Consider the following 18,573-nt stretch of genomic DNA (forward strand, 5'->3'; position numbering starts at 1 on the left):
GGGGGGGTGTCAGTGCTGTCCCGAGGGACTGTCTCTGGCTGAGCACTTGCTCCTTGGTTATAGTTTGCCACTTTTTTTTAAAGCTTTAAATGCAGTGAAGTAGGAGTTCCCTGTTGCTAGAGTGATAAAGGAAGCCCCAGCATGAGGCTGGCGTGCTGCCAGCCCGAACCCCAGGACGTCGGTGCGTGCAGCTGTGGCAGTCTTTAGTCCTGTTTTAGCCTTGGGAAGGACTAATAGAGCAGCCAGAACCCCATCAGCCAGGGCAGCTCAAGCCCTTTGGAAGATTACATTTTGGTAGTGTAGTAATCTCAAAAAGAAGCCCCTCGCCCTCCTGACCTGAGTGTCCTATTAGAGCGCTGTTCAGACACTTACAGCTAGATCTGTTGGGAGTTTAGGGAACAGTACGGGAGTCTCCACATATGGCCAGGCATCAAGTGTATGACAGTGGCTGAATGTAACTTGCAGTAAGTGGTTGAGGATTCTACTCAAAGTCCAGCATCAGACTCTGGGTAGCCATCCTCACACACACTCCTCATAGTGTGGTGGCGGCCTGTTGATAAAGCCCCTGGTTTTCTAAAGCTATTTTACTAAAACTGTTGACTGAGAAGAAAACAGCAAAAAGAAATGTTTTTTGTGCTGCTATGATTAACATTTATTTTCTACCTTTAGCTCAGGAAATGACTTCATCTATTCATCCCATAAGCAGATTTGCAACGGGGTCACTTAGCTAATCGGGCTTCGTAGACAGATGTGCTGGGAGAAAAAGATGACCTTTTGGCAAACTCATTTTGATAGTTTCTGAAGCCTTACCCTGGCTGGGTTTCGTGATCTGCCAGCATTGCACAGAGAACGGCAACCAAGAGCACGGGGGTTAGAGCTGCGCGAGAGAGAGCACACGCCCGTTGGGCCCACACCAGACTGTGTTGGAATTCAGACTGCATTCTCTGCAGCTTTGTGTTCAAAGAAAAGGCATAAAGTAGGGCTGAGGCCTTGAGGCTGCCGTGCGCAGCCCTGAAGTACTGTGTCTGCTTGCACACGTTATTTTGAAGCAGGAAAAGCCTAGTTAAGTTCTCCACAAGGCAAGTTATAGCAGGGGGCCAAGCTCCAGGCAGGCAGCCTTGCTTGGCTCAGGTCTGTGCTGTACGGTTTGCAGGGGACGGAATCCTGGGTGTTGGCTCTAAATTTACTTTTTATCCTTAGTGCAGATGGATCTGAGTAAGACATTTTGAATTTTATCAGAAACTCAGTAAACTTAAAAAAACATACAGGGTTTGGGTTGGGGACTGGGATAGCAGGTATAAGAAGTGAGAAAGAAAGGTGACCCACCCAGCACACATTTCAGGTGATTGTTTGCCTGTGATTATGATGAGGGCAGATGCGAGTTTGGACAAGGCTGGTTGCTCTGTAATTATGTACATGTTTGCTTGGGCAGCCGTCCCAAATTTTGTATATTAGAACAAGAGTTTCTATGAATTATCATAACTAAAGTAAATATTCTAAGTGGAGCCCACTTGCGATCATCAGCCTCTGTCACGAGGATTTTACCTTTAGAAGGTTACTCAAGACAGGAGCCGGTGGCTTAGGAAGGGGCAAGGAAATGTGCTGTAGCGGCCTGTGGCCTCAGCCATCAGCATCCCTCGGGGTTTTCTTTCCATGATGGCCATAGAAGACCTCACTTTGATAACATGCTCCTCCTGATGCTTTCTGTAAAGATGTTCTTCATAAGCAGTCTCTCGTGAGGGATGTGGCTGGGAGCTGGGAGGCAAGGGACTGCAGTGAACTTAGCTGTGTGACCTTGGGCAAGTCACCTAACCTCTCTGTGCTTCAGTCTCCCTCTTGTAAATGGGAGTAATACCTACCTCACAGGGTTGTTGTGGGGATTAATTAGAGAGGAAGTCTGTAAAGCATTTAAAAGGTTCTTGAAGAAGGCGCTATATAAATACAAAATAATATCTATTAAAGTTGAAAAAAAAATGTTAAGCTAGAGGCATGGCTTAGTGGTTAAGAGGACCTGGCTTTAAGTCCCACATGGCGGTTTACAACCATCTGTACCTCCAGTTCCAGGGGATCTGATGGCCTCTAAGAGTGTTGCATACACATGGTAAACAGACAAAAGTGCAGGCAAAATAAAAATAAAATAAATCTCAAAAAAAAATGTTTCAAAGAAAAAAACAAAAATCAGTTCCTGTGAGTCAAAAGCAAGGCAGAGCTGAGCCTTCACCCAAGATTTCATAAAAGTGCACTTGACGTGTCAGTTAGGATACGTTCCGTGAGAACGCTCCTCCTGGCTTATTCAGGTTTTTGGCAGAAATTATTGCTTTGGGGCTGTATGAGTGTCAGCTGGAAACCAACCCTTAAACTCTAGAGGAAGCTTGCAGTTCACTTGGCTTTTCTCTATTTGTGTCTCTGTGTGTCTGCCTGTCTGTCCATCTGTCTATCTCTGTGTCTGTCTCCATCTGCCCACCTCTGTCTCTGCTGTCCATCTGTCCACCCACCTGTTCATCTCTGTCTGTTTGTCCATCTGTCCATCCCTGTCTCTCCCCCTCCCCCTTTTCCCTCCTTCCCTCCCTCCCCTCCCCCTCTCTCTCATTCCCTTCCCTCTTCCCTTCACCTCCCTTTGGAATCACAAGCACTATATCCCAGGAATGCCATCCTGTTGTCCAGAAACAAAGCACAAACTTATCCACTTATGGGAGTGGGGACCCTAAAAGACATTATTCCACCAGGTAGAAGAGGTCATAGTGACCATCTCAGATTTATCACCACTCATGAGGATGCTTAGCTGCCCACTCCCATCCTAAGTTATCAACCTCTGCTAACCTGAAAGGCAACAAAAGATAGTTTGCTTTTATAGCATTCTTTCGCTACTAATGAAACTAACCACTTTAAAAAAAAATATAGAGGCAGGCCCTCAGTTGCAAAAGTACCACCATTACATAGGGTAGCCTGAAACTCACCAGGCTGGCCCAGAGCTACATGCCATTCTTGTAGCCTCCCAAGTTGCTAGGGTTACAGGCTTGGCCCTAAACACATTTTCTGCTCATATGTTCTGAGATGTACTATATTTATATGCACATACTTGTAAATATAATATGGCCCAAGTTTTTCTTCCAGGCCCTGGCTCCCAGATTGAGACTAGTTATTAATAAATGTCTATGCAATAAGCTTTGTCTCCGTCCCTGACTAGTTCCTAACTTATTTAATCCATTAAACTATTTTATGTCTACTGTGTGGTAAGTTATCTCTCCTTCAGTCCCTTCTTCCTTCAACTCTCCTCAGCGTCTCCCTGCTTGTCTCTCCGAGTTCATCTACCTGCTGATTTTGTGTCTTTCTCTTTGTCAGTCTCTCATCTCATCTCTCTCCTCTTACCTCTACCCAGTCTCTCTGCCTTTCTTTCCCAGAATCCTCTCTTCCTGCCTGTGTTCCACCTCCTATTCCCCGCCTCAGATCATTGGTCATCAGCTTTTTATTGACAAGTAATACTTTTAAGAGTCTCTCTAGGGGTTGGGGATTTAGCTCAGCGGTAGAGGGCTTGACTAGCAAGCGCAAGGCCCTGGGTTTGGTCCTCAGCTCCAGAAAAAAAAAAAAAAGAGTCTCTCTATGCATACAGTGCATATTTTTTATTTTGTTTTAGTTTTGCTTGGTTTTGTTTGTTTGTTTGTTTGGGCTTTTTTTTTTTCCGAGACTGTGTTTCATGTAGCCCAGGCTAGCCTCAAACTTATTTTGTGGCTAACTGACTTTGAACCTTTTTTTTTTAAGATCTATTTTTAATTTGTTTTGGGTGCTTTGCCTGACTGTATGTATGTCTGTGTGCTGTGTGCATGTCTGGTACCAATGGAGGGCATAAGAGGGTGTCGGGTCCCCAGGAATTGGAGTTACAAACAGTTCTGAGCTGCATTCAGGAGCTTGAAATTTTGCCAGTCCTTTGAAAAAGCATCCAGTTCTCTTAACCATGGAACCATCTCTCCAGGCCAAGACATGAACCTCCTGTCTTCACCACCCAAGTGCTTAGTGCTGGGATTATAGGTGTACAGCACCATGCCAAAGCCTGTTTTGCCTTTTGAGATCAGGTTTTCCTGATTGGTCAAATTTCATTAAAAAAAAAAATCTGGAGGAGCAGTCAGGGCTTTTAACACACTTTCTTATACAACTCAGGATCACCTGCTCAGGTATAGCACTGCCCCCCCCCATGGGCTGGGCCCACCCACAGGAACTATTAATCAAGGAAAGCCCCACAGACTTGCCAGATAACTCTAGCTTTATCAAGTTTAATTTAAAAAAAAAAAAAAGACACAGGCTGGAGAGATGGCTCAGTGGTTAAGAGTACTAACCGCTCTTCCAGATCCTGAGTTCAAATCCCAGCAACCACATGGTGGCTCACAACCATCTGTAATGGGATCTGATGCCCTCTTCTGGTGTGTCTGAAGACAGCTACAGTGTACTTAAATATAATAATAAATAAATCTTTAAAAAAAAAAAAAAGACACTTGGAAGAGGCCAGTCAGAGACTGTACCCTAATCTCAGTGGACTTAGCAGCCAAGGAAAAGGCAATTCATACAGACGTTTAAAATGATTGATTTTAAATTTGTCTTTGAGGATGATGCCCTACAGCACATCCAGGCACTCCCTTGCTGCACCTTACGGTCCAACACACCAAGATGCTTGGGGTAGGCTATAGAGATCATGTGGAAGTCATAGAAGCTAGAACCTGGTCCGCAGGATGTGCCAATCTCAAGGTTCTTTTTGTCTCAATAAAAAACCCAGTACCATCAAGAAAAGGGGGAGCACTCCTACAAATTAATGTCTCCATGGCATTGAATTAAAGCTACTATAACACCCATTGAATGAAAAAAAAAATAAAATAAAAAGGAAGGACATGACTGCTCCTAGGTCTGGTAGAGGAGAAAGCTTATTGTAGATAAAAGAGAGACACAGCTAGGGGCCGGGACAACTGAACTAGTCCAGCTGGAACATGACCAGATTGCACTGGGCCATCTGAGGAGAGGGGGGAGGGGACGAGGGAGAGCCAATCCAAAAGGCCAAGAGGGTGAAGAATAGATGTTTTTGAAATAGAACCAGACAAGGACAACTCTGTTACAGGTAGGGACTGAGGGATGCTGGGAGAACCTGGTGGCCAGCATCTGCTTTCTGCTTTGATATGTCCCAGGTTTGAGCCCTAACATCCATCAGACTGTACAGGGAGAGCAAGAGGAGTTGACAGGGACCACAACCATGGCCCTAAGGTTCTGAACTTACCCAACTTTATCCCTGACATCCGGGTGACTTGCTTTTTAAGTTTCTGACCTCTCCACTTGGCCAGAGACATTAATCCAGGCACAGGAGTCACAGATGTCACTGAGGAGGAAGTTGAAGGCAATTCTTTCAACCATTAACACCACCTGTCAGTGAGCCGAGGCAACCTGAGTTCCTTACAGAGTCAAGGTCAGGTTGTATGTAACATCAGCTAAATTTTCACAGTCCCTTCTGCTTAGGCTACTTTTATACAGATAATTACTTGAAAAGAGTGTCTATAAAATGAATCCATTGTCTTCCTAGGGAGATTGTGTAGCAACTAAGGATCACTTCATTTTGTAGGCATCTCTGTGGTCATCAGAGCACTGCATGATCTATCAATGTTATTTCCTTAACCGTCTGAAGGCCTTTTCTAATTGGTGTGTTGTCAAGAGAGACAAGCTAACTGTTGACCTCTACTCAGGAAATAAAAGCTTAGGGCAGAGACTGACATGACAGTTCCTCTAACAGAGATTCATGGCAAACTGGTAAGCCTCAGAACCTCCAGCTCAGTTTGAAACGGAGTCTAATCCTTGTTTTTTGAGAAGATGTCCAAACTGCTGTATGGGTCTTTGCCATTAGACTCATCCACCCCATGGAATGACTGAGCAAAGGCAGCAAAGCAGGTGTGGTTGTGTAAAACAAGTGCTTTCAAGCTGGGCTATCATCTGCTTTATCCAATAGAATCCTGCTAAGGTAAAGGAAACGAATACCAAAGTCACGGTCACAGCCGTATTGAAAGACGGCGTACTCAGCAGTTTTACCACTGATGGTTTAGTGACCTTCAAGAAGAGATGCCCCTGGGCCTCACCGTCCTTCCTGATGAAGGATCCAGGTGCGCTCTCAACAACACAAGAGTATTACAGTGCCTTACAAACCCAGCACCTCAGATGATCTTCTAGATCAGTTTCCTCCATCACAGCAGATCAGGTTACCCTTTCTCATCTTAACTCAGAAGCAGGGTTCTCAATCAAGAATAGGCACAGGCTACCAAGAGGGAAGTATAAACACAAACCCTTCGATCTACAATGGGGTCCTGCCTATAAGAAATGCTAGGGCAATGGTGGCACGAGCTTGTGGGAGTAACCAACCAATCGCTGACTTAAGGCCCGCTCCATAAGACGGAGCCCACGCCTGACACTGCTCGGGTGACCAAGAAGCAGGCAGTAAATGTCCCAAGAACTTAAGGTAAAACCAAATAGTGCTGATCTAAATGATGATGATGATGATGATGATGATGATGATGATGATGATGATGACATCATATTAATAATAATAATAATAATAATAATAATAATAATAATAATAATCGAAATGTAATTAAAATGATTCCTAACGACATTCTGCTATACATATAGACTGTGCCTTATTCAGCCATCATTAAAGAAGCTCCCTTCTGAGCAGACAGAAACAAACATAGAGACCCACAGCCAGACACGTAGAGAGTGAGAGGCCTTGGAATACCCATCCCCAAATGGGATGACTCCATCAAATCCTTCCCCTCAGACCTCAGGGAATCCCACTGAAGAGAAGTCAGAAAGAGGGTAGAAGCCAGACGGGATGGAGGACACCAAGAAAGCGGCCCTCTAAATCAACATGATGCAAGCTCATGTGAAGTCAGAGACTGAAGCAGCGTGCACAGGGCCTGCACAGAACTGCACCAGGTCCTCTGCGTATATATCACGACTCCAGTTCAGTGTGTCTATGGGACTCCGGAGTGTGTGAACAAGAATGTCTCTGATTCTTGTGCCTTCTCTCTCCAGCTTTTTCCTTCTATTGGTTTGTCCTGTCCAACTTTCATGTGATGATTTTTATCTGGTTATATTTCAGTTATACATTTTTTAAATGAATGGATGAATGAAAGCCAAGCCGTAGGGTAGATGTTAACAACTGAACATTTTTGGGGAGGGATGAGACAAAATCATTTGCTCTATTGAAGTGACACACTGGATATATCAACCACTCCACAATAGGCCTCTTGCTCAGGAGTGGTTGGCCAGCATGTGACGGACCCCGGTGTGTGTGTATGTGTGTATGTGTGTGTGTGTGTGTGTGTGTGTGTGTGTGTGTGTGTGTGTGTGCGCGCGCACGCGCGCGCTTTGATTTGATTAGTTTGGTGGGGTTTTGTTTTATTTTGCTTTCTGTTAAGATGTTTTGTTTTCTTGGTTTGGAGAGCTTTGTCGTATTGGGTTTTTGTTTGTTTTTTGGAAAACTTAAATGATGAGTGGAGGACAGAGATAGGATTTGGAAGGACTTGGAGGTGGGGAAGAATATGATCAAAATACATTCCAACTTAAAATTGTTTAAAACATAAAAAATATAAGAAAAAAGCAGGAAAGAAATAGTAATATTGAGGAAAAAAGGCCTATGGCTAAAGATAATTAAATTATCCTGATCCAGCCTTAAAAATGCAATAATAAAATGAATTTTCTAAATACAAAAAAAAAGTCAGATTCAGGAAAGATAACTTTTTTGTACATTTCAAACATGCTTTTATTATATTGACCATACTTCCCCTCATACTCTCTCCCTCCCATTAACTAATACCCTTTGTTCCCCCTGGGCAATTTTATTTCTGCTTGTGTCCTCTCAAAAAGCTATGTAAGCTTGAAGACACACAAGTAAGAGAGAACATGTTACCTGTCTTTCTGGCCTGCATGGTTAACTCTCACAGCACTGTACTCAACCAAGTGGTCATTGACCTCAGAGTGGCACAAATTCAGCAAGGATGCAGGTTAGAGAGCCAGAATTAGTGTGAAATTCCTATGCTGCACCAGCCCAGACCACCATTCATACACAGAAGCAAGGTGCCCAGGAAATGCCAAAGGGAATCCCAGTTTAACAATCAGCCATCTTGATCAGTAAGCAGCAAGTAGCTGAGAAGATCTCTCTCTGAGGTAGCGACCAAATTGCCTGATGGGAACCAGGAAGAGGTGAGGGAACTACAGTCAGAAATCCATTAATCCATTTGACTGACTTTTGGCTTCTTATGGTCTCCTTCTTCTCTTCTTCTTCTTCTTCTTCTTCTTCTTCTTCTTCTTCTTCTTCTTCTTCTTCTTCTTCTTCTTCTTCTTCTCCTTCTTCTACTTCACCTTCACCTTCTCTTCTTCCTCCTTCTATTCCTCCTCCTTCTCTTCCTCCTCCTCTTCCTCCTCTTCTTCTTTTAGTTTCTTTTACACCTTTTTTGAGGGAGGGGAGCTTCTGAAAGAATAAAGATTTTAAACTATCCCCCACTGACCCTGCTGTGAGGACAAGTGCACCTCACAGCAAAGAATAACATAACATGTTTTGGGGATGTAGCCTGGCTATAGCCACCACAAACCATCTGGCCTCGATAAGTGTAAGGCCTGACTCAACAGTCCTGAGAAAAACGAGAATTAGGGTCAGCTTGCCCCAGAAGGAGGGTGGCCTAGAGTTGAGCTGAGCCCAAGTTACAAACCAATGAAATTGCTTTGTGTGACTGTTGCCAACTACCTATGTAATTTTCCCTATAAATCCCTTCCCCTAATTGGGCTCAGGGTCAACTCCTCTGTCTTCTGTGTAAGATACGTGTCGTCCCCAGAGATCTGGTTCCTCAAATACACGTCTTGTTTATTACATCAAGACTGGTTTCTCATGAGTTCTTGGGGATTGTGTCATCTCGAGATTTGAGTGGGGGTCTTCCCCACCCCGGTGGTCTTTCATTATGGGAGCTCATCCGGGATCTCGCAACCACCCACAACTCCGAAGACCTTCTTGGAGGTAAAGGGGATCCCCAATTGTGTCTGAGTGTGTGGCCGCTGTCTGTGTCTGTCTCTGTTCTGGTTCTGGTTAGTATCGGTTTGAAATAAGGGAGTGGATGTGGAATCCCACTCCATGCAGCCGCCTCTGCTGTCCGTGAGGACCCTCTGGCTGCGGAAGGGGGGACACCCCGGCCCGAAAGCTGCAGCCCTGGAAGACGTTCCATGGGTGGAGAGCAGTCAGGAGGACCCAACTGTGGGCAGTCAAGAGGACCTGACTGTGGTTTTTTGGAGCAAAGGAGACGGAGTGCTCCTTTTACCTAGGTGGGAGTGGATGAGGAATCCCTCTCCGTCAGAGGTCACGTTCGGCTGCCTATTTAAGTCTAGGTGCGGATGAGTGTGCTTAGATGTGTTAGTGTCTGTTGTCTGTATTCTGCTTCTGTTTGGTGTTCTTTTTCTTTGCCATGGGGCAGACTGTGACAACCCCTTTTCTTTGATGGTGGACCATTGGACAGACGTTAGGGCAAGAGGACACTCTGGAATCCCATTGGGAGGTGGAATCAGATGGTCCGTCTCATCCCAGAAGCAGCTAAGGTTAAGCTGCAGTTTGGGCCAGGTACTGAAGGTACCAGGCATCTGTGGAAATTGGTTATAGGATGCTTTGTCTTGGTCTTGTTTGTCTAGTTTGTTTTCTGTGGTATTGTCGAGTGTCCTGTGGTTTTGTTTCGTTTTTGAATTTGGACTGACAACTGTGTTTGAAATCTTGGACTGACGACTGTGTTTGAAATCATTGAACTGTTTGCTTTGTTCGTCAAAGAGTTTTACTTGGTACTCTTGGTGCTTAACTTAAAAGTTAAAAATAATTAGCTTGAGAAAAATTGTTTTCTGCCGGGGAGTTTTATCTTTCTCTCTTGAGCCTCCTCCCCAAGGAGAGCTGCCTCTCCCTTTACTCCCCTTGTCCAGTCTAGCTGCTGTTAACAGTTATGTATGAAGGACTCCAGATTAGCGAGTGACCCTGTCTGAAGCAGGCATTAACAAGAACCTGAAAACTTTACCTTAGATCCTGAAGAAAAATTCTCCCTGTTGCTTAAACATTCATAGCTTCTAAGGAAGGGACAGCACAGAGTAGGAAAATGTAGGGACTGAGGGTGGCAAGCATGCAGGCCTCTAGCAAGCTGCAGGCTGCGCGTGGGCAGCAGCGCACCTCTGGCCAAATCAGCGAAAGAGGAGTTTCAAGGTGATGAGGCCAGCCGGGGTTGACGCTTTGACAACAAAAAGATAGTGTAGAGTTAGTGGTTGTTTTATGAGACTTTTGGCCCTGAAATAAAAATAATTCCAGTTGCTGCCTTCAGTGGCCAGACCTTCAACACTTGCTCACAGAAGGAGAGCGTTCATTAAGAGAAGTTCTTTAAGGGAGCCTGCCTTATCTGCTGGCCCTATTCCAAGAGAGGAGTTGATCTCCAACATTAAGTAACCTTCCCCGTTAGTCATCATTGACATGGAGAGTGCCTTTGATCCTTTCCCCTCAGCAGCCAGTTCCTGCCCCTGTGGTCAAAATGCCCCAGGTTGGGGGGCAGAGAAGCCCCTAAAATAGTTTCAAAAAGAATCTGCAACAAACTGTGAAGAACTTTGTTTTGCCAGTCAAAATTTAGAATTCAGGCTTTGGCTGTGGCCAAGGTCAGGATTAATGTTTTCTTTTCCATGGGTCTTTAGCCCACTGAGACAGTTTGGTAAAGGGCTGCTACTGAGGTCCTGAAAGTCCCAGGTGAACTGGTTACAATTCTTTTGTCAGCCACTTGGCATCTAGCACCCAGATGCTAACCATCTCTCCATCCTTTTGTTATTAGTTCTTACTAGAAGCCTAGTGTCATTTGGAGGCTGGTTCTCTTGAGAGGCAGAGCCACCGAGCTGACACTAAAGGGAGGTACTCCTTAAGTAAAATCTAAGTCCAGAGAGACAGTCGGTAACAGATCAGCTGCCTTTCTGCTCGACGTTCTGTTTCACAGACACAAAGCTTGTGCTTATTTTTACAACGACCTTTTTGTCCCCAAAAAGTCCTCCTGGTCTAGCTGTGTGACTAAATGCTATTTGTCCTCTTCAGTGGACCTCTATTCTCTAGATTCTCTTCTTGTTTTCTCACCATCCCACTTGAGATGCTTGTTAATAACTGTTACAGGTCTTCTTTACCACCGAGGAAAGACAGAATCCTACTAGAGGCCAGAAAGAATGTTCCAGACATAGATGGAAGACCCTCACTCCTGACTGTTGCTCCAGGTCTACCACCAGGCTCCAAGGGTGGGTCTCTGAGGGGCTAGAAAATGCCCCACCAATCTGGCTAAGGTAAGAAAAAGATATAAAGAGAAAGTTACAGAAATTTGAAGGGTTAAGCTAAGTTGCTGAGAGTTAGTGTAAGTTGCAGAGAAAGTAAAGTTGAAGTGTGGTTACATAAGTGGACAGCATCTAATAGCTGTAGAGGAAGATGCAGAAGATATGAGAGAGACTGAGGAAGAGAAAGAGGAAAGAAGGTAAAAAGCAGGAAGCTAGGGAAGAAAAGAGACAAAAAGAAGAAGAAGCTAGAGAGCTAAAGAGGGATAAAAGACAGGAGAGGAACATATACTGGCCACAGTAGTTAGAGAACCTAGGAAGACAGTACCTGGCAACAGAAGAGAATTCCTGGCTAAAGATCAGTGTGCCTATTGCAAGGAAAAAGGACACTAGGTCAGGGACTGCCCCAGGAAGAACAAGAGGGGCCTCTCCAGCAGCCCCGAAGGCAAGCCTCTTGGTCGTAGACTGCTGGCTATGCGCAAAGATAGAAGGGAAGCCTGCCCAGTTGTTTTGTGAATACAGGGACCCAACACTCTGTGCTCCTACACCCAAATGGGCTAGTGTCCAGCAAAAGACCTTGAGTACAGGGGACTACCGGCAACAAATGTTACTCATGGACTACCCGAAGAATGGTGGACCTTGGCATGGGCCAGGTATCCCACTTGTTCCTTGTGATCCCAGACTGCCCCTACGAGTCTGAACCCTGCAACCCTGCTCCCGGACCCCAACCTAGACCCCCCTTCATGACTGTCAGCAGGTGCTCACTAAAGCACAGGGGTGGCATAAAGATCTGACTGACCAGCCACCAGAGGGGATAGATGCCATCTGGTTCATAGATGGGAGCAGCTTCTTAGAGAAGGAAAAAGATGGGCTGGGGCAACAGTGGTACATAAAAACAGAGTCATATGGGCTCAGGCCCTACCAGAAGGCACCTCTACTCAGAGGGTAGAGCTCACTCCCCTCACCAAAGCCCTTGAGCCGAGAAGGAGACTTAACATCTATGTGGACAGCAGGTATACCTTTGCTACAGCCCATCAGCAGAGGGACCTTCTGACATCTGAGGGCAAGAAAAAAAGAGATTCTGGCTCTGTTAAGGGCCCGCCATGACCCAGCCAGGCCGAAAAACAGACTCTGGTACACCTCAATGGGAAAGAAGATCCTGCTACAAAAACAGGCAGAGGCCACGATAAAACAAATGCATCAATGGACTCACTTAGGGGTAAGCAAACTCATCCAGACGTTTTCAAAAACTAAATATTATGTCGCAGGTCTCAAGTATCTCGTGGAACAGATAGTGCACTGATGTATACCATGCCAAAAGGTAACTGTTTTCAGGAAAGTTGACTCTGGTAGGAGGCTCTGTGGGGAACGGCCTGGATCCTATTGAGAGGTGGACTTCACAGAGATAAAACCAGGAAAATATGATTTTAAATGTCTCCTAGTGTTTATAGATATCTTTTCAGGAATAGGTAGAAGCTTTCCCCACCAAGCAAGAGACGGCCTCAATAGTCATCAAGAAGATACTAGAAGAAATCTTCTCCCTGTTTGGAGTGCCCAAGGTAATTGGGTCAGACAATGGCCCTGCCTTCATTGTCAAGGTAAGCCAGGGTGTGGCCAGGTATTTAGAGGTCAATTAAAAATTATATTACATCTAAAGACCTCAAAGTTCAGGACAGATAGAGAGAATAAATAAAATTTTAAAAGAGACCCTGACCAAATTGACCATGGAGACTGGCGCAAACTGGGTGGCACTCCTTCCCTCTTGCTCTCTTCAGAGCAAGAAATGCCCCTTCCAGATTCAGCCTTACCCACATCCCCGAAGAGACTACAGAGTTCAGGGCAGGTAAAAAAGATAACTAGAACTCTAAAAGAGACCTTGACAAAATTGGCCTTAGAGACCGGCGGGGGAGACTGGACTGTCCTCCTTCCTTTTGCTCTGTTCCGAGTACGGAACACTCCTGACCCTTTTGGCCTAACACCTTATGAGATTATGTATGGGAGCCCCCCCACTCCTTGAATCGGATGGGGGCCCCCTACCCTGAGGTTTTTCCTAAAACCCTGTTTGCTCATTTAAAGGCTTTAGAAACAGTCCAAAGTGGAATTTGGAGCCAAGTGAAGGACACCTACAAGATGGGAAGTCCAGGGCGCCTCACCAGTTCCCAGCAGGAGATGCAGTCCTGGTCCGGCGACACAAGGCTGAGAATTTAGAACCCCACCAGAAAGGACACTATCTAGTACTGTTAATCACTCCTGTTGTTGTAAAGGTAGATGGGATTGCTGCATGGGTCCACGCCTCCCATTTGAAGACAGTACTAGATGTTCTCAGAAATGAATGGAAATTAGAAAAGACTGCTAATCCTCTTAAGCTTCGTCTCTGTTGTAAGCACTTATAATCCCCATATCCCCCAGAAACTGATTTGGCAAGGTTCCTCCCAGGCCGGGGAGGTAATATGGTCCATCTCCAAGGTGAGCCCAACATACACATGGTGGCCCACTCTCACCCCTGACTTTTGTAAGTTGGTAGCTGGGCTGGACACCTGAGACATTCCTGACAGATCCTCAGAGTATGCCCCTAGAAGTCCCAAAGAGATTTTCACCTGGGGGCAAGTTTGGATGGGGAAGTCCAGAAACAAGGTGCCAATTGGGGAGACTGAGGTTTTACATTTGCCCCCAAGATGTCTGAGACCAGGCTACCATCTAGCGTTGTGGGGGCTTAGAAAGTTTACACTATTCTGCTTGGGGATGTGAGACTAATTTCCACGCTCCTAGGACCCTTAGTTATTCTCTTGTTACTTTTGACATTTGGACCCTGTATTTTTAATAAGTTAACAGCCTTTATTAGAGAAAGAGTTAGTGCAATGCAGATTTTAATGCTTCACCCACAATATCATGCCTCAGAAGACCTTAGGAAAAATTGAAGAAGGCCCTGAGTTCTAAGATTAGAACTAGTCACAAGCAGAAGTAGGGAATGAAAGAATAAAGATTTTAAACTATCCCCCACTGACCCTGCTATGAGGACAAGTGCACCTCACAGCAAAGAATAATATAACATGTTTTGGGGATGTAGCCTGACTATAGCCATCACAAACCATCTGGCCTTGATAAAGCCTGACTCAACAGTCCTGAGAAAAACGAGAATTAGGGTCAGCTTGCCCCAGAAGGAGGGTGGCCTAGAGTTGAGCTGAGCCCAAGTTACAAACCAATGAAATTGCTTTGTGTGACTGTTGCCAACTACCTATGTAATTTTCCCTATAAATCCCTTCCCCAAATTGGGCTCAGGGTCAACTCCTCTGTCTCCTGTGTGAGATACGTGTCGTCCCCAGAGCTCTGGTTCCACAAATACACGTCTTGTTTATTACATCAAGACTGGTTTCCTGTGAGTTCTTGGGGGTTGTGTCATCTCGAGATTTGAGTGGGGGTCTTCCCCACCCTGGTGGTCTTTCACTTCCTCCTCCTCCTCCTCCTCTTCCTCCTCTTGCTCCTCCTCTTCTTTTAGTTTCTTTTACACCTTTTTTGAGGGAGGGGAGATGTCATTGTGCCCATGACATCATCAGGTCAAAGGACAACTCGTGGGAGTGGACTCTCTCCTTACACCATGTGGGTCCCAGGAATTGAACTCAGGTTGCAAAGCTTGCTGGATAGTGCCTTTGCCCACTAAGCCATCTCTCCAGCCATTCTTTAGGGTGTTTTTTTTTTTGTTTGTTTGTTTGTTTTTTTTTGTTTGTTTGTTTGTTTGTTTTTGAAACAGGTCCATATCTCAAATGGCCTCAAATTATGTGGCTGAGGATGACCTTGAGTTCTGATCCTTCTGCCTTTATCTTCCAAGTGTTGGGATTACAGGCGTGTGCCACAACCCCAACTTGGACTGAAGTTTTAAAGAGGTCAAAGTTCACTATTATCAGATTTCTGACTGGGAGTGTGAGTTTCCCACTGAATACTGGGAAGATGATCACTTTGCTATATAATTATCAAACTGCAAATGACCCAGAAAGCCAGAACCGTAACGCAGACTCACTGCAAGGTCTTCAGGAGTGTGGGGGAATCTACTAGTCAGTCTGGAAAGGTAATGCTGTAACCTGAAAGTTTTCAACACCGGCGAGGCCCTGGGGATAGCTATGAGAGGAGGGCAGGGTCTGGTGTGGTCACTCTGCCAAGAGAAAGATGGGGGTGGCAGGAGTGATGGTTCATCGTATGTAACCTCTCCACTGGGATTTTCACAGTCTGCCTTGTAACCACCACTGCATCACAAACAAGGCGCTTTCTGACACATCTGTGTGGTGGTTATTGCCAGGTCCAGCAGAATGTTGCACCTGAGCAATGCTGATGGCAGTCTGAGTGGCAGCTTGAGTGGCATGTGACAACAGAAGGCATGCCCTACATGAGTGACTCAGCTAGCTCAACAGGCCGTGTTATCGAATTTTGTAGTCACTAGAAGACGTGTCATTAACCTACTGGTCTGCAGTTTTTCTCAAATAAAAAACTAAACTTTTAAGCCATTGAATCTAACCCAGAGATGAGTAAAAAAAAACCTAACAGGTCTAGGTGAAAGTCCTTTCCTCACTACCCTGCTGCAGGCGAAGTAAGGAGGAGCTACCATTACTTCTTATAAAGTGGCCGTGCTGGTGGAACCGAGTCAGTCGTACTCTTTTTTTTTTTTTTTTTTTTTTTTTTTTTGATTCTTTTTTTCGGAGCTGGGGACCGAACCCAGGGCCTTGCGCTTCCTAGGCAAGCGCTCTACCACTGAGCTAAATCCCCAACCCCCAGTCGTACTCTTGAACATGACATTTCCACTTGACAATGATGTGTTGGTGCTTTCTACCTTGTCTTTAAATCCAGGTGGCACATCCAAAAGTAAGGATATTATATCAGAGTCACAAGGGCTCCATGAAACACTCCAGAGTAGTTTTCCAGAAGGGACAAGGAGTCTCTGAAACTTCCAAGTAAAGGATGCCTCTTTTTGCCAGACCAGTGGGCTAGAATCATTAAAGACGTTGTACTGACTGGTTTTGTGTTGTCAACTTGACTCAAGGTAGAGTCATCAGAGAGGAAGGAGCTTCGTTTGAGGAAATGCCTTCATGAGATCCAGCTGTAAGGCATTTCTCAATTAGTGAACAATGGGGGAGGGCCCAACCCATTGTGGGTGGTGCCATCCCTGGCCTGGTGATCCTGGATTCTATAAGCAAGCAGGCTGAGCAAGCCGTGAGAAGCAAGCCAGTAAGCAGCACCCCTCCACAGCATTTACATGGCTCCTGCTTCTAGGTTCCAGTTCTTCTTGAGTTCCTGTCCTGGCTCCTTCTAATGATAGTCTATGATCCCCAACTTGCTTTAGGTCATGGTGTTTTGTTGAAGCAATAAGAAAAAACTCAAAAGAGTCATCAAGTTGTTGGGACCCAAAGGTACTAACACTTCTTCTTCTACATCTCCTCTTTCCAGTCCACCTCTACACATACAAACATTCGAAGTCTAGACATATCAAAACCAGCAACACATATATATGGTATAGTAATTTGAATAGTTTTGGCCCCATGGACTCCTGTATTTGAACGCTTGGTCCACCGATGGCACTGTTGGGAGGTGTGGCCTTGGAGGTGTCATTGTGGGGGTGGGCTTTGAAGTCTCCTATGCTCAAACTCTGCCCAGTGTGGAATTCCAGTCTCCTCCTGGCTGCCTTTGGATCAAAAGGTAGAACTCAGCTCCTTCTCCAGCACCATGTCTGCCTGCGTGCCACTATACTTACTGTCTTGATAATGGACTAAACCTCTGAAACTGTTAGCTGGTCCCAGTTAAATGTTTCCTTTGATTAGAGTTGTCTTGGTCACAGTGTCTCTTCACAGCAATAAAACCCTATGACACATGGAAACTAAAATCCTACACCCAATAGGCCTGAAGAGCCCCACGCAACAATGGCATATTGATTCCCTTTCTTCACAGTAAATGTCAATTGGATGCCATCAGATGAATTCAGGGGCCTACCTCCCAAAGGGAAAGCTAATGTCTTGAGTGACTATAATAATAAAATAATAATGATGATAATAATTATTTTTAAATCCCCTTCTTCAGAACACTGACCTCAGGTCTCATTCTTAATCACCTTTCTCAGAAAAGCTTGGATCAAAGAAGCAAATGGGAAGGAAGGGCAAAGGCTTGGAGAGAAAGAACAGCTCTTTGAGGGAATCTGGGCTTTGCCTTCTTTCAGCTTCAAATGGCCACCTACCTGAGTGAGCTTCCGGGGTCCACAGAGCTCCCAAAGGTCTGCACTGAACAACGTTCCTTGCCACTAACACTATTGCTGCCTTGAGGATTCCTCAGCTGGGCAGCCGCACTACCCTGAGTCCAGGTCTGTGAAGTCTGCTAGCACACTGTCCTACAATCCGCCTTTCATGTGCCGTTTCGGGAGCAACACTGTACCATTTAGGCACCCTGTTTCCTTCCTACTTTTCACCAACACACACAGTCCTTAATCATTAACCAACCCACAGGATAGTGGGGGGATCTGTATCTCCCTAACCCTGATACTTGGACAGCATTTACTTCAAGATCTTAGAAAGTTGTCTCATCTCCAAATCTGCCTTGTGGCACCATCACCTTCCTCCTCAAGGTGACCATCTGTCAACGTCCCATCCTTACTGCCCAAACTGAGGAGGGCTGAGAAACAGCTGAGATTTTATCCTATTTGCAAGCTAAGGCATTATCCTGATGCTGGCAGAAAAACATGAGCTCCCAGTGTTGCAGACAAAGGACTTTGTTATAGCGTTACCAAAGTATTCAGATGTTCTGGTTCTGGTTCCCACAACCCAGTTCCTACAGGGCCATACAAATAAACAGATGGTATCTTTACAATGAGTTGCATGCAGCTCAGGGCTCCTCTCCTGTCTTTCATGAAGGCCTTTGTTCTATAGGAGATTACCTTTCATCCTCCTAAGCTCTGAGCAAACCTGCCCTTTGCTCTGATGGGAAACACTGGCTGTTTCTCCATCTTCCCTATTTAGCTCTAAAAATGTTATAGTCTCAGGGCAGTCAGTACCTCTCCCTGTGAGATGTACAGAAAGACCAGCAGGCATGGAGAACTCTCTAAGGAATCTTTAAGAAAGTGGGAATAACCTCCCCATTTATAATTTACTGACAGACAGACATGCCAGTCTATCTCCCAGAACACTTCTCAATGTCAGCACTCCTTTCTCCTCATAACCCAACTCAATTTCCTATGAGGGCAAACGTATCTTGTGTGAGGCCAGC

This window comes from Rattus norvegicus, chromosome 6 (genome assembly GCF_021556685.1).
Source record: "Rattus norvegicus strain SHRSP/BbbUtx chromosome 6, alternate assembly SHRSP_T2T, whole genome shotgun sequence".
Taxonomy (NCBI): Eukaryota; Metazoa; Chordata; class Mammalia; order Rodentia; family Muridae; genus Rattus; species Rattus norvegicus.